The sequence below is a fragment of the Schistocerca gregaria genome, chromosome 11, assembly GCF_023897955.1.
Source record: "Schistocerca gregaria isolate iqSchGreg1 chromosome 11, iqSchGreg1.2, whole genome shotgun sequence".
Taxonomy (NCBI): domain Eukaryota; kingdom Metazoa; phylum Arthropoda; class Insecta; order Orthoptera; family Acrididae; genus Schistocerca; species Schistocerca gregaria.
Genome location: NC_064930.1, coordinates 155,710,728 through 155,724,118, shown reverse-complemented (window position 1 = coordinate 155,724,118; position 13,391 = coordinate 155,710,728).

Genomic DNA, 13,391 nt, shown 5'->3' with positions numbered 1-13,391 from the left:
GCTGGATCTGTATCGGCGGCGTAAGACGGCCATTATATAACACCTTGGACGTCGCGCCGCGTAGGAGACGCATCAGTACATTAACTATGACGTCCGGATACCCCATGTGTCGCAATACCTCCATCAAAAATGTGTGGTCGACTCTGTCAAAGGCCTGGCTAAAGTCGAGTGAGGCCAAAACTCCTGGCAGTTGGCGAGCTTTGGCTAGCGCGATCATATCTCTATATCGGCACAATGCAGTGCGAATATTATGGTCACCACCTAACGATGCCTGGTCCTGCGACACAACACATCGTACTGATCGCTTTAGGCGTGCCGCCAGAAGCCGGGTGAAAATCTTCAAGTCACTGTTGAGTAAGGTCAAGGGCCGATAGTCACTTATCCTGGATCCGCCTCGTGGTTTGTGTATGGGCACTATCAGTCCTTCTAGGAAAGCCCCAGGTACCTGCGTCGTGGGAGACATAAGATCGCGGCAAATATCAGTCCACGCTGGTGCCAGCAATTGTTGGTACGTCCGGTAAAATTCCAGAGGAAGGCCATCAGGTCCCGGGGACTTATGAGCAGCCCCAGCCTGTATTGCTTCAATGATTTCCTCTTCCGTTACATCAGCAGTCAAATCCGCCGCCGCTGCCGGAGAGATCGAGCCATAAGTGAGTTGAGAGACTTCGGCGATCACCTCTGGGGGATGTCGATGTTCCGAGTACAGCATAGTGTAGTGAGCATGAAGGGCGTTTCCTATGTCGCGCTGGGTATCAAGGCGTCGTCCGTCTTCCGTCGTGATAGCTTGGATCAGTGTCCTGCGTCGGCGCCGTCGTTCTGCAATGACGTGGTACATAGACGGTTCCTCCTGTGCCACTCTGTCTTGAGTGCGCGCTCTGACGATCGCACCCTCAAGGTGGCAACGTGTTAATCTGATGATCTGTGCCTTGGCACGGTTCACCGTCACCTGCCGTGCAGGTGAGTACGGCAGTGTTGCACATTCCCTTAAGATGCTGTAGTAAAAGTCCATGGTATGTCACTTCCATGCTGCAACATCTCGGCCGTAGCCTATCAAGGTCTTCCGGAGGGCTGGTTTGGCGCAGAGTAACCACCACGACAGTGTAGACCGGTAGGTGCCACGCCGGCGGCTACAAGAGTCCCACGTGTTCTCTATAAGGCGGCGGCATTCCTGAGAAGCTAGGTGAGCTACGTTCAACTTCCAAGGACCACGGCTGTGCCATATCTTCTGGCGGCCGAGGGTAATAGCGCAGATGTAGGCGTCGTGGTCAGAAAAAGCTGTGGGCCAAACTTCGGCAGCTCTTGTCCCCACAGCTATGGAGCGCGAGATGTAAATCCGGTCGATGCGGCTGGAGGAATGGCTGGTGTAGTGAGTAAATCCGGGCCGATCGCCACAAACATGTTCCCACGAGTCCACCAATTGAAGATTATTTATAATTGTCGTAAGTTCTGCGCATGGAGAATGATGTGGTAACTGATCCTTAGGTGCTTGGCTACAGTTGAAGTCCCCTGCCATTATCAAGGCGTCCTGACGGCCCATAAAGAGGGGCGTGATTGTATGAGCGAAAAAGGTGGATCGTTCGCGACGCCGACCAGATCCTGACGGTGCATAGATGTTAATAAGTTTGACTCCTTGGATAGTAAGAGCCATGCATCTGGCGTCAGGGAGATACTCGACGTCTTCTGCGGATATACCGTCGCGGAGGAGGATCGCCACACCACTGCCATTGGCAGACGCATGTGGGACCCAAGTCTGGTAGCCATAGGGTCCCTTGAAGTCGGCGACATACACCTCTTGAAGGAGCGCAATGTCGATGTCTGCTGCGTTGAGTAGATCCTGTAGCAGCGCTAGTTTATGTCGGGCACGTATGTTGTTGATGTTAATCGTCGCTAGACGGTATGTTTGGTCAGCCAGGTCGGCAAGTGGGTTGTGTAGGAGGCCAGGTGTGGGCGGCAGGGGCGGCCCCACAGAGGCTGACGATACAGCCGTAGTCACTGTTGTTGGCTGGTGCTGGGTGCAGCCGAGGGAGCATCTCTACCTTCGGCATCCTCCTGGTGCTGTGGCTCATCCTCGATATCATCCGCCCAAGAATCAGATGCAGCAATTGGTAACTGTTGATTAGTGCTGTCAGTAGAGCGCTTGCGCGTATGTTCAGTAGCAGAAGTGATGTTGTCAGACCGAGGCTCAGAAATTGTATCCGCCGTAGCATCGTGATGGGAAGGTTGAGTTGCGGTGGTAGAGTCCTGAGCGTCGTCCGACGCCGGATATTCGTCTGGGTCGCACATCCGAAGCAGGCAATCATCGGACGGCGTATGGCGCCGTTTCTTGCGTTTTCGAGGGGACCGTTGTTTCCGGACATGTTGTTCTGTGTCAGAGTGCGGGCGACAATCATCTGATGCGGTCTCCATTGGTAGGAAGGCAGAGGTCGGGACAATTTTAGTTTCTACTTCCATCTTCTCTTTAGGCTCGTCTTGGTGGCACAATTGATCACCGTCTTGAGGCAAGTCTGCCGAAGGCGTCGTAGAGGGGGATATTCTGTCCGCCACACGGTCATCGACCACTGACTGCAATATGGTGCTACGATTCTGGGCAGGAACAGCTGTTGCGGTTGCAGCCGCTGCATACGTGATGGGGAGTGAAGTAGGCGTCGCCGGGGATGGAACTTCACCGACCGGTCTCTGAGTCAGTCGGCGTTGAATGCATGCCGATCGGATATGTCCTTCCTGGCCACAGCCGGCGCAAGTACGGGGTTGTCCGTCGTACATGACAATGGCTCTGCAGCCGCCAATTACAAGATAGGATGGCACATGCTTCGTCAGTTCAATCTTAATTTGTCTCACTCCATTTAAGACGGGGTACGTCTCAAACGTTTGCCATTTTTCGGCCAAGTGGCTTAGCACGTTGCCGTACGGTTTGAAAGCTGTCATCACAACATCTGGCGGGACTTCGAATGGCAGCTCGAAGATCCTCAGAGTGCGGAGGCCTAATCCAGCGTGGTCGATCGTGACAGTTCCTATGTGACCATCAGAATGCTTAAATTTAAGTCCATGAGCGTGTCGGCACACAACATCGGTGCACGCCTTTTCATTGATCATTTTTATGTAGACGACACTTTGTGTTATAGAAAAGTGGATCCCAATGATGTCTTGAGGTGCAATATGCAGTTCTTCTCGGATGAAACGTTCAACGTCAAGTGCTCGAGGTCTTGCGTAGTCCGCTTGAAATGTGATCTTAATTGTGGACTTCCGATACGAGTGCGCCATGGCACTACCGAGACACGGACGCGTGACACTCGCCGCAGCGGGAGGTAAACAGTAAACACTGGCGCGCGCGGTGCGCCAACAGGGGGACGCGGGCACGACGACCTCGCGCCACCGCTGCTAACAGGGGACTATCCATCTGAGCCACCGAGGGCACAGAGGATAGTGAGACTACAGGGACTATCCCGCGCACGCCTCCAGCGAGACCCACATTCTCACCTTGTATGTCTACACACTACATTCGTAGTGTCCTTTCGGACATGTCCGAAAGAACAGACACCATATCCATATAAATATATTTTCCAATTCGCGTCGCTGCGTCTCCACGGGGCACCACAGAAGCACCGGCTGACGGTGAAGGCTCCCTTTCTCGAAGACGTTGCGCAATGCTAACGAAAAGCGTGTGTGGAGGAGTCAGACGTTGTGGACAACGATCTTGATAGAGGCGACCAGCAGCTCTTCCAGTACTGTGAGCTTTGGCCACACACAATACTCGTGTCGGTGTATTCGGCAAAAGTGTACTCAGCAATGTTGCTCTAACACTCATAGACAAATGAACGAGACTCGAACCAGTTCCGAGAGGAGACAGCCGTCAAATGACATCATACGATCCGACGTAAGTAATCCCCCCCCCCCCCCTCCCCCCCCCCCCCCAGTGATTATAACCCTGTCGCATACCACATTACCGAAGATGTATTTATACGGCTGTAGCACGGATATACTTTTCCATACATGGTCTCCAGTTCAAAATATCGTCACCCAGTTCCCTACAAGTTTTTAACGGGAATTTTGGAACATCCTGTATCTCTCCAGTAACTATACAGCTCTTTCCAGAATTAGTTCACTCTGCGGCGGAGAGTGCGCCGATACGAAACTTCCTGGCAGATTAAAACTGTGTGTCGGACTGAGACTCGAATTCGGGACCTTCGCCTTTCATGGGCAAGTGCTCTACCATTTGAGCTACCCAAACACGACTCACGCCCCGTCCACACAGCTTTACTTCTGTAGTACCTCGTCTCCTACCTACAGCTGTTGTACCACATTCGAAATACACGGATGTATTTCAGGATTTCAGCGTTGTGCAACTTCTGAGGAACATGGCTGAATTTTCTTGTATATTGTTATCATTAAAACGGATCACCGTTTCTGTCTCCATACCATAAAGCATAAGTACCATTTATATCATTTCAAGCACTATTTCAGTTGCTAAGTATTAGGAAAAAATAATTGTATCATTCTCAGAATATCGGAGATAAGCGCTATGGTTCCTACAAAGAGCTTGAACAAAACCATTTTGGGTACTAGGCCATTGCATTATAAAACACTCAAAAACGAAAATACCGACATTTCGACCATCTTTTCAGCGATCCTCTTCAGGGCGAATAAATGCCAGGAAATTTCAAATCAGTGCACACTACACTGCAAAGTGAGAGTTCAATTAGGGAACAACATTTATTTCTTCTTCACCTTTGACTAATTTCCCGAATTTCTCGTCCGTTTCGTATCTTACTTTCTTTATAAGTAACTTTACAGTAACTCATGCGTGCAAACGTCATCTAACGAGTCTAAGCAGCATCAAAATACCGGCGCCAGCTCCGGTAAATGTTTGTAAGTCGAGTGTGATGCCGTGATTATGTATCAGTTTGAGGTAAGGCCCCAGTACCGGAAACGAATGAGTCCAAAGCTACAAGGCAAAATCATTATCATACCTCTGACGGTGGAATAAAAGTAATGGTACTGTTGTTGCCAACTTTCAAAGGTAGTAGTATGGATCAAAATAAGAAAAAATGTCCGGTAAACATGGGCTACAAAATGCATACGTGAGGAGCTATGAGCACTTGGTCAACACTGGAGATATGTTTTATGCTAGCTAAGATGAACAAGTCCTCACAGCTCTTAAGGTATGCATTTTACAGCCCATGTGTACTGGACATTGTTTTCTTCTTTCGGTCCATGCTGTTGTTGTTGTGGTCTTCAGTCCTGAGACTGGTTTGATGCAGCTCTCCATGCTACTCTATCCTGTGCAAGCTCCTTCATCTCCCAGTACCTACTGCAACCTACATCGTTCTGAATCTGCTTAGTGTATTCATCTCGGTCTCCCTCTACGATTTTTACCCTCCACGCTGCCCTCCAATACTAAACTGGTGATCCCCAGATGCCTCAGAAAATGTCCTACCAACCGATACCTTCTTCTGGTCAAGTTGTGCCACAAATTTCTCTTCTCCCCAATCCTATTCAATACTTCCTCATTAGTTATGTGATCTATCCATCTAATGTTCAGCATTCTTCTGTAGCACCACATTTCGAAAGCTTCTATTCTCTTCTTGTCCAAACTATTTATCGTCCATGTTTCACTTCCATACATGGCTACACTCCACACAAATACTTTCAGAAATGAGTTCCTGACACTTAAATGTATACTCGATGTTAACAAATTTCTCTTCTTCAGAAACGCTTTCCTTGCCATTGCCTGTCTACATTTTATATCCTCTCTACTTCGACCATCATCAGTTATTTTGCTTCCTAAATAGCAAAACTCCTTTACTATTTTAAGTGTGTCATTTCCTAATCTAATTCTCTCAGCAGCACCTGACTTAATTCGACTACATTCCCTTATCCTCGTTTTGCTTTTGTTGATGTTCATCTTATATCCTCCTTTCAAGACACTGTCCATTCCGTTCAACTGCTCTTCCAAGTCCTTTGCTGTCTCTGACAGAATTACAATGTCATCAGTGAACCTCAAAGATTTTATTTCTTCTCCATGGATTTTAATACCTACTCCGAACTTATCTTTTGTTTCCTTTACTGCTTGCTCAATATACAGATTGAATAACATCGGGGAGAGGCTACAACCCTGTCTTACTCCCTTCCCAACCACTGCTTCCCTTTCATGTCCCTCGACTCTTATAACTGCCATCTGGCTTCTGTGCAAATTGTAAATAGCCTTTCGCTCCCTGTATTTTACCCCTGCCACCTTTAGAATTTGAAAGAGAGTATTCCTGTCAACATTGTCAAAAGATTTCTCTAAGTCTACAAATGCTAGAAACGTTGGTTTGCCATTCCTTAATCTTTCTTCTAATATAAGTCTTAAGGTCAGTATTGCCTCACGTGTTCCAGTATTTCTACGGAATCCAAACTGATCTTCCCCGAGGTCGGCTTCTACTAGTTTTTCCATTCGTCTGTAAAGAATTCGAGTTAGTATTTTGCAGCTGTGGCTTATCAAACTGGTCGTTCGGTAATTTTCACATCTGTCAACACCTACTTTCTTTAGGATTGGAATTATTATATTCTTCTTGAAGTCTGAGGGTATTTCGCCTGTCTCATACATCTTGCTCACCAGATGGTACAGTTTTGTCAGGACTGGCTCTCCCAAGCCCGTCAGTAGTTCCAATGGAATGTTGTCTACTCTGGGGGCCTTGTTTCCACTCAGGTCTTTCAGTGCTCTGTCATACTCTTCATGCAGTACCGTATCTCTCATTTCGTCTTCATCTACATCCTCTTCCATTTCCATAATATTGTCCTGAAGTACATCGCCCTTGTATAGACCCTCTATATACTCCTTCCTCCTTTCTGCTTTCCCTTCTTTGCTTAGAACTGGGTTTCCATCTGAGCTCTTGATATTCATACAAGAGGTTCTCTTTTCTCCAAAGGTCTCTTTAATTTTCCTGTAGGCAGTATCTATCTTACCCCTATTGAGATAAGCCTCTACATCCTTAATTTGTCCTCTAGCCATCCCTGCTTAGCCACTTTGCACTTACTGTCGATCTCATTTTTGAGACGTTTGTATTCCTTTTTGCCTGCTTCATTTACTGCGTTTTTATATTTTCTCCTTTTATCAATTAAATTCAATATTTCTTCTGTTACCCAAGGACTTCTACTAGCCCTCGTCTTTTTATCTACTTGATCCTCTGCTGCCTTCACTACTTTATCCCTCAAAGCTACCCATTCGTCTTCTACTGTATTTCTTTCCCCCATTTCTGCCAATTGTTCCCGTATGCTCTCCCTGAAACTCTGTACAACTTCTGTTTCTTTCAGTTTATCCAGGTCCCATCTCCTGAAATTCCCACCTTTTTGCAGTTTCTTCCACATCTTCCCCTGGAAATATCTTACAATTTAAAACCTGGTTCCTAAATCTCTGTCTTACCATTATATAATCTATCTGATACCTTTTAGTATCTCCAGGGTTCTTCCATGTATACAACCTCCTTTCATGATTCTGAAACCAAGTGTTAGCTATGATTAAGTTGTGCTCTGTGCAAAATTCTACCACGTGGCTTCCTCTTTCATTTCTTAGCCCCAATCAATATTCACCTATTAGGTTTCCTTCTCTCCCTTTTCCTACACTCGAATTCCAGTCACCCATGACTATCAAATGCTACCACCTCTGAAACTTTCCTGCTCTACATCTTAGCTACAACATTACCGGTAAACACTGTCACATGTAACAGGGATGTCTTCCCTTCTAATTGATACATTTATACATCATCATAGAAAATTGGTAACATCTTCATTGGATCTCCCTGTATACACATATTTTACAGGCTCCAGCGCCTGTAACTTTGTAGCGTCGCTGGATGTCGCTTCCAGACACCGAGTCCTATGTAAAGCACCTGGGTCCCCTCTACAGACTCGATAGGTGTGTAGCATGATGTGTGAAACATTCTGTATGCAAAGTGAATAACATCGAAGAAGGAGCTAGAACCCCCCCCCCCCCCCCACTCTCTCTCTCTCTCTCTCTCTCTCTCTCTCTCTCTCTCTCTCTCTCTCTCTCTCTCTTCCTCCTCCTTCTCAACTATCAACTACCAGCTTCCTTTAAGTCTTAAAACTGCTGTCTGATTTCTGGTCGAGTTCTAGATAACATGCCGCTCACTGTATTTTATGGATGGTTGCATCTTATATTCAAACTGTATATTCTGGCCAAAAATGTCAAAAGTTATTTTCTACATCTATATATGTTATAATTATAGGTTGAATTTCTTCAACCGATCCCTTACGGCTAGTGTGTTCTCTCAAAATCGATTTTCGTCTAGCTCGTCTTCTCTAATGTATTCCATTCCTCTGTAAATATTTTGGATCAGTATTTTCAGCCACGACGTATGAAAGTGATGGTTTGGTAGTATTCGCACTTATCACTATTTGCCTTATTTGGTGCTGGTGTTATTTTTTTTTCGTTTAGTCTGAAGATTTAGCAGTCACGTCAGCTAGCATAGATATTGAGGGGTGAAGCAGCAAACGCCGACACAGTGAGTCCTCGCCGGTGCTGATAGAGCACTCTGGTGGCGAAGTGCTGCACTACAGACAACTGAGTGTGTGAGGTACTAGCAGCGACACCTGGCAGCGAAGTGAAGAACCGCAAAATAGCCGCAAAAATTGAGTGACTTAAATGTCTAGTTGCTGTTTACTTACACTATTATTACAACACAGACTATGGCATCACTGCTCAGTTTGTCTGTTACCGTATTTTTGTGTCTTTCACACGTTACAAAATAATTTTGTTCTCTTAACATATAATGCAAACTACATCTCCAGTGACATCTTGGATATTCGGGAATCCAGCCGGATGTTCGCGTCGTTCTCGCACGATATTTCAACAGCTGGCCTCGCTGTCTTCTTCAGGTGCTACCTGAGACAGGTCCTTGAGTCGATCGAGTCCAGTATTTATGCCTGGGAGGAGCTGGGAGTTCCCTAATCGGTCCGGGCCGAGTCGAGTGTTCCATCTGTGGTCCGCGCCCGCCCGACTCGGCTTCAACGGACCCCTCCAGTCGCGGATGTTCCGACTGCCGTCGGCGCCCGTTTTGGCGGTCCTCAACTGTTGTGGTTGTGGTTGTCATTTGGGGTGTGTCAGACCCGATCTGAGATGTTGGGTACTCTATCTCATGACTGTTACTACGGTTTCCACTTCTGTTGCGATCTGGACGCTCCCTGATCGGTCCGCGACGCGTCGTGTGTTCCATCTGAGGTCCGCGCCCGCCAGAAGCGGCTACATTGTCCCTCTCTGGTCACCGGTGTTCCCTCCGCCGTCCGCGCCCGGCCTGGCCGCCTTCTGAAGTCGAGTTCATGATCTGGGGTGTATCAGATCTGGTCTCTAATGTCCAACACCTTGTCTCACGGCTGTTCTCTCGGTCTCCACTTATATTTCTTGCAGAATCCCGGAGTGTCCTGCGACCTGAGGCTAGTGTTCGGAAGTCTGAAAATTCCAGCGCCGGCCGGGGATTCAACCCCGGCCCTGCTGGGGCGAATAGCCCCAGCCGAGGCGCTGGAAACTACCACACCCCTTACCACTAGACCACCGAGGACCCCGGCTGTTTCCTGCTCTGGAGTCCAGCTAGTGGACGTAGAGCACTTCCTGCTGTCCTCCGTGTTTACACCGAGGCAGCAGTAGCATGGTGTAACAGGAAGTGTTTACCTGCGTCCGCTGGATGTCCACTTAGTGTGCGACTTATTTACCCGGCTGACGTTCGTGTCGCTATAATCTCCTTAGTTGCGTTACAATTATATGCAGAGACTGAAAATCTGCCTATGCAGTTGCACGTAGTCGCATCTCACTATTTGAACCTCTGTAATTCGATCGTGTTGTCAACACCCATGTAAGAACTTCTATTTATCGAAGAAAGCTCATGTGTTCGGTACATTTCATAAACGGAAGCGACTGGGATAGCAGGCAGCCCCGTAAACATTTTGTAATGAAGTGTCAGCCTGTACGTAATACTCGATATCTGGAATTGTTTTATCGGTTATTAGGATAATCGTTTCACCCCTATACACTTCGAAAATTTCCCGTGTTTTCTCAATAAAGCATAAGCACAGTACATAAATACCTCGCTAAAATGACGTCGGAGAAGTACAAGTGTTCGAGTGCCACAGAATAGAAGTGGGTCCTTGAAGGTGTGGAACGGAGAGCAGAACTAAAATAAGATGTAACGTTGCGGGATTCCCGCGTAGTCGCTTAGACACTCCAGAAGCAGGAAGATCAGTTTGATGACGTCTCATGTGGAGCGAGGAATAAATTCACTCTCAAATAACTACTGTACGAGATGCCTCGCCGCCTCTTGAAGGTGTCTTTGGGATTCTGCAGCCGTGGACTCGACGACCCGTGAGCCAACGCGGTGTTTCTGACCACATACATTTTAGCTGTGGGTTCTCCGACGTGCAAAGGAAGCCGCGACAATGGGGAGGCTCTGCCTGTCGTTTTGTAATAAGAACGCCCCTCCACATTTTATCTAGACTTAAGACTGTTTATGCACATAGTGCATAGCCGTGTTTTTAAAAAAAATATTTTTTTTACCTCTACCATTCTACAACATTTCTTCCTGTATTATTTTACGAAATTTTCGTAGAAATGTTGTAAAATTTAAACGTCTTAAATCCACCGAGTCATTATGTATTCTTAAAATATCTTTTAACGCTTTTTCAAGACATATGTATCTTTTACCTCTTTCATTGAAGAGGCTGACCAACGGATTATTTTTTATTTAATTTCAGGTATTTATTGTTTTGCGTTCTCCTTTAGCGTATTGATCAGAAATTGTAGGTTCAGATACCTTTGCCTTATTGAGTATCGTTTGCTATGATAAACTTCGACAGCATTCATGGTCATGTGCATCGAATTGATGACGGTAGATAGCTGACCGAAATCACTTCGAAATAAATTCTCTGAACGCAGATAACTTTGATACAGTTGTGTTAGGTATCACCTAACGCAACTGAAGCCAAGTAAAGAGTGAATTTATTTCGAAATAATTTCGGTCGACTGTCTGTCTTCACCAATTCCACATTTCAGATGGTGTACCAGGATTTTCCATCTATTGACTAACTATATAGTCAACGAATTCATGATCTTTTCGCCACTGGGCATTTGCTACGCTGTTACCATCCATGGGTCGTCAAGGCAGTCCGGTGGAAGATGTGCTCTGCAGCATACATGCGGCAAGACAATCGAATTACTTCTTCATCCCTGTATTTCTCCACTAATTCCAGTTCTTGTATGTCTTCCAGAGACATTGCTTGAAATGAAAATTACAACTGGAAATAGAAGTCTCGGATAACAGTGTTTTCATAGCTTAATTTGCAGCCATTTCGAAGTAAAGCAATGTAGTTTTAAATGACAACCCAGTTATCACATTTCTCGGTACCAGAAAAAAAATGTTTCACAATTATTTCGACTTTCCTCTGGTAGAAAAGCTAGTCTTCCGTGCTTCAGACATCAATACGCAATGGTGTACAGTTGTTTTGAACAACTCTGAAATGTGCCTCCATAAGAAGAGATTTATTTACACACATTTTCTCCCCTTCTTCGTAACTGATCACCCGGATTCATTTGTCAGGAACAGATTTACTCTCAATTTTCTAAAAAACTTCAGTCACTTTCAAAATCTCTTCGCGCAGCTGAATCCCTGAACTAGTGCCATGGTTATGGGGCTTCTAGTAGCCTCCCTTACACAGTGCAGTGTTTCTCATAATTCGTCATACTTGCGACGTAATCTCGCAAATCTTGAAATTGCTCTTTAACTTTCGGGAAACAGGCATGTATCGGGAAACCAAACCACCTACTTACTGTAGCAGCGTAGGTGGTATTGCAGTTAATATCCATCTGGCAACTTGCGTTTTAGTTGTCTGTCAGCCACTGGTCAATCTCTTTTCATTGTAAATATAAATACGAATTGTCACCATATATCACCAGCATAACGTTTACTACAGATGTACATTACTAAGATCTTCACTTAAAAATACAGCATACTTTACTCGGAAACAATTTTTTTCCCCCTGCGGGTTTGGGGGTTAGAATAGGCCCGCGGTATTCCTGCCTGTCGTAAGAGGCGACTAAAAGGAGTCTCAAACTTTTCGGCCTTATATGATAGTCCCCTGTTGGGTTTGACCTCCATCTCTCAAAATTTTCCGAAGAGCGAGCCGATTGGGGAAGGGCGCCTTACTTGGTGCATTGTGTCCATCTTGCGATCAGACCTTTCGCCAGCTTCTACACCGTTGAACTGCAGTCCTGTCCGCTCTCCATCTCTTGGGGATGACTCTGTTTCTGCGTGCAGATTACACCATGCACTGTGCAGTGCCTCTTTCTGCACCGACGGCGACCATGGACCACATGTTACCTAACATCCAGCACGGTAGCCAGTCCGTTGTGGTGGGGCCGCCATATACCTTGTTGGTTGTTGCCCCCTGACAACACAGGGATCGCTCTACCGATGCCTGCGCCGTTAACTCCCCATGTATGCCAAGGAGTAGATGCCTATCCTCCTGGGGTATCGGAACTCCCGGCAACGGCCATCCTGCCAGGTGGCTCTTGCCGTGGCTGGGTGGCGCCCGTTGGGAGGGCCCTTGGTCGGAGTAGGTGGCATCAGGGCGGATGACCCGCAATGAAGCGTGGTACATCGTCTCTCGCTGGTGGCCAGCCGCCAGCAGTCTGTAAGCGTTCTCGGGCTCAGTTTAACGCTCAGAAGTATGATCCAAAAACGTTCCCCTCGCTGGCCACACCGTGGGAGGATCGTGAGTCTCAGGATGGCAGTAGCAGTTATTCGCCCCGCTTCTTAGTTTGTACGAGGGCTGATGGGAAGTCTTTTCTCTCCACAAAGCCTCAGTTCTTTGTCGAGCATTTAGAGGACAAGTTTGGGGAGGTGGAGGGCTTGTCAAAAATGCGCTCTGGGTCAGTCCTGATACAAACGGCATCCTCTGCCCAGTCACGACGGTTACTCGCTTGTGTCAAGTTGGGGGATGTTGCCGTTACGATCACACCCCATAAGAGTTTAAATATGGTCCAGGGAGTTATTTACCACAGGGATCATATTTTGCAGTCTGATGAAGAGCTGCGGGCCAATTTAGAGCACTGGGGTGTACATTTCGTCCGGCGCGTTCATCGGGGTCCGAAGGAAAATTGCTACCGGTGCCTTCATGTTGGCCTTCGAAGGGGATACATTATCGGAAAAGGTCAAGGTGATGGTCTACCGATGTGACGTTAAGCCCTATATCCCTCCCCCGATGCAGCGCTTTAAGTGCTGGAAGTTCGGCCATATGTCTTCTCGCTGCACTTCAAGCCTCACATGTCGAGATTGTGGATGCCCATCACATCCCAATACTCCATGTGCCCCGCCTCCCATCTCTGTCAACTGCAGGGAGCACCATTC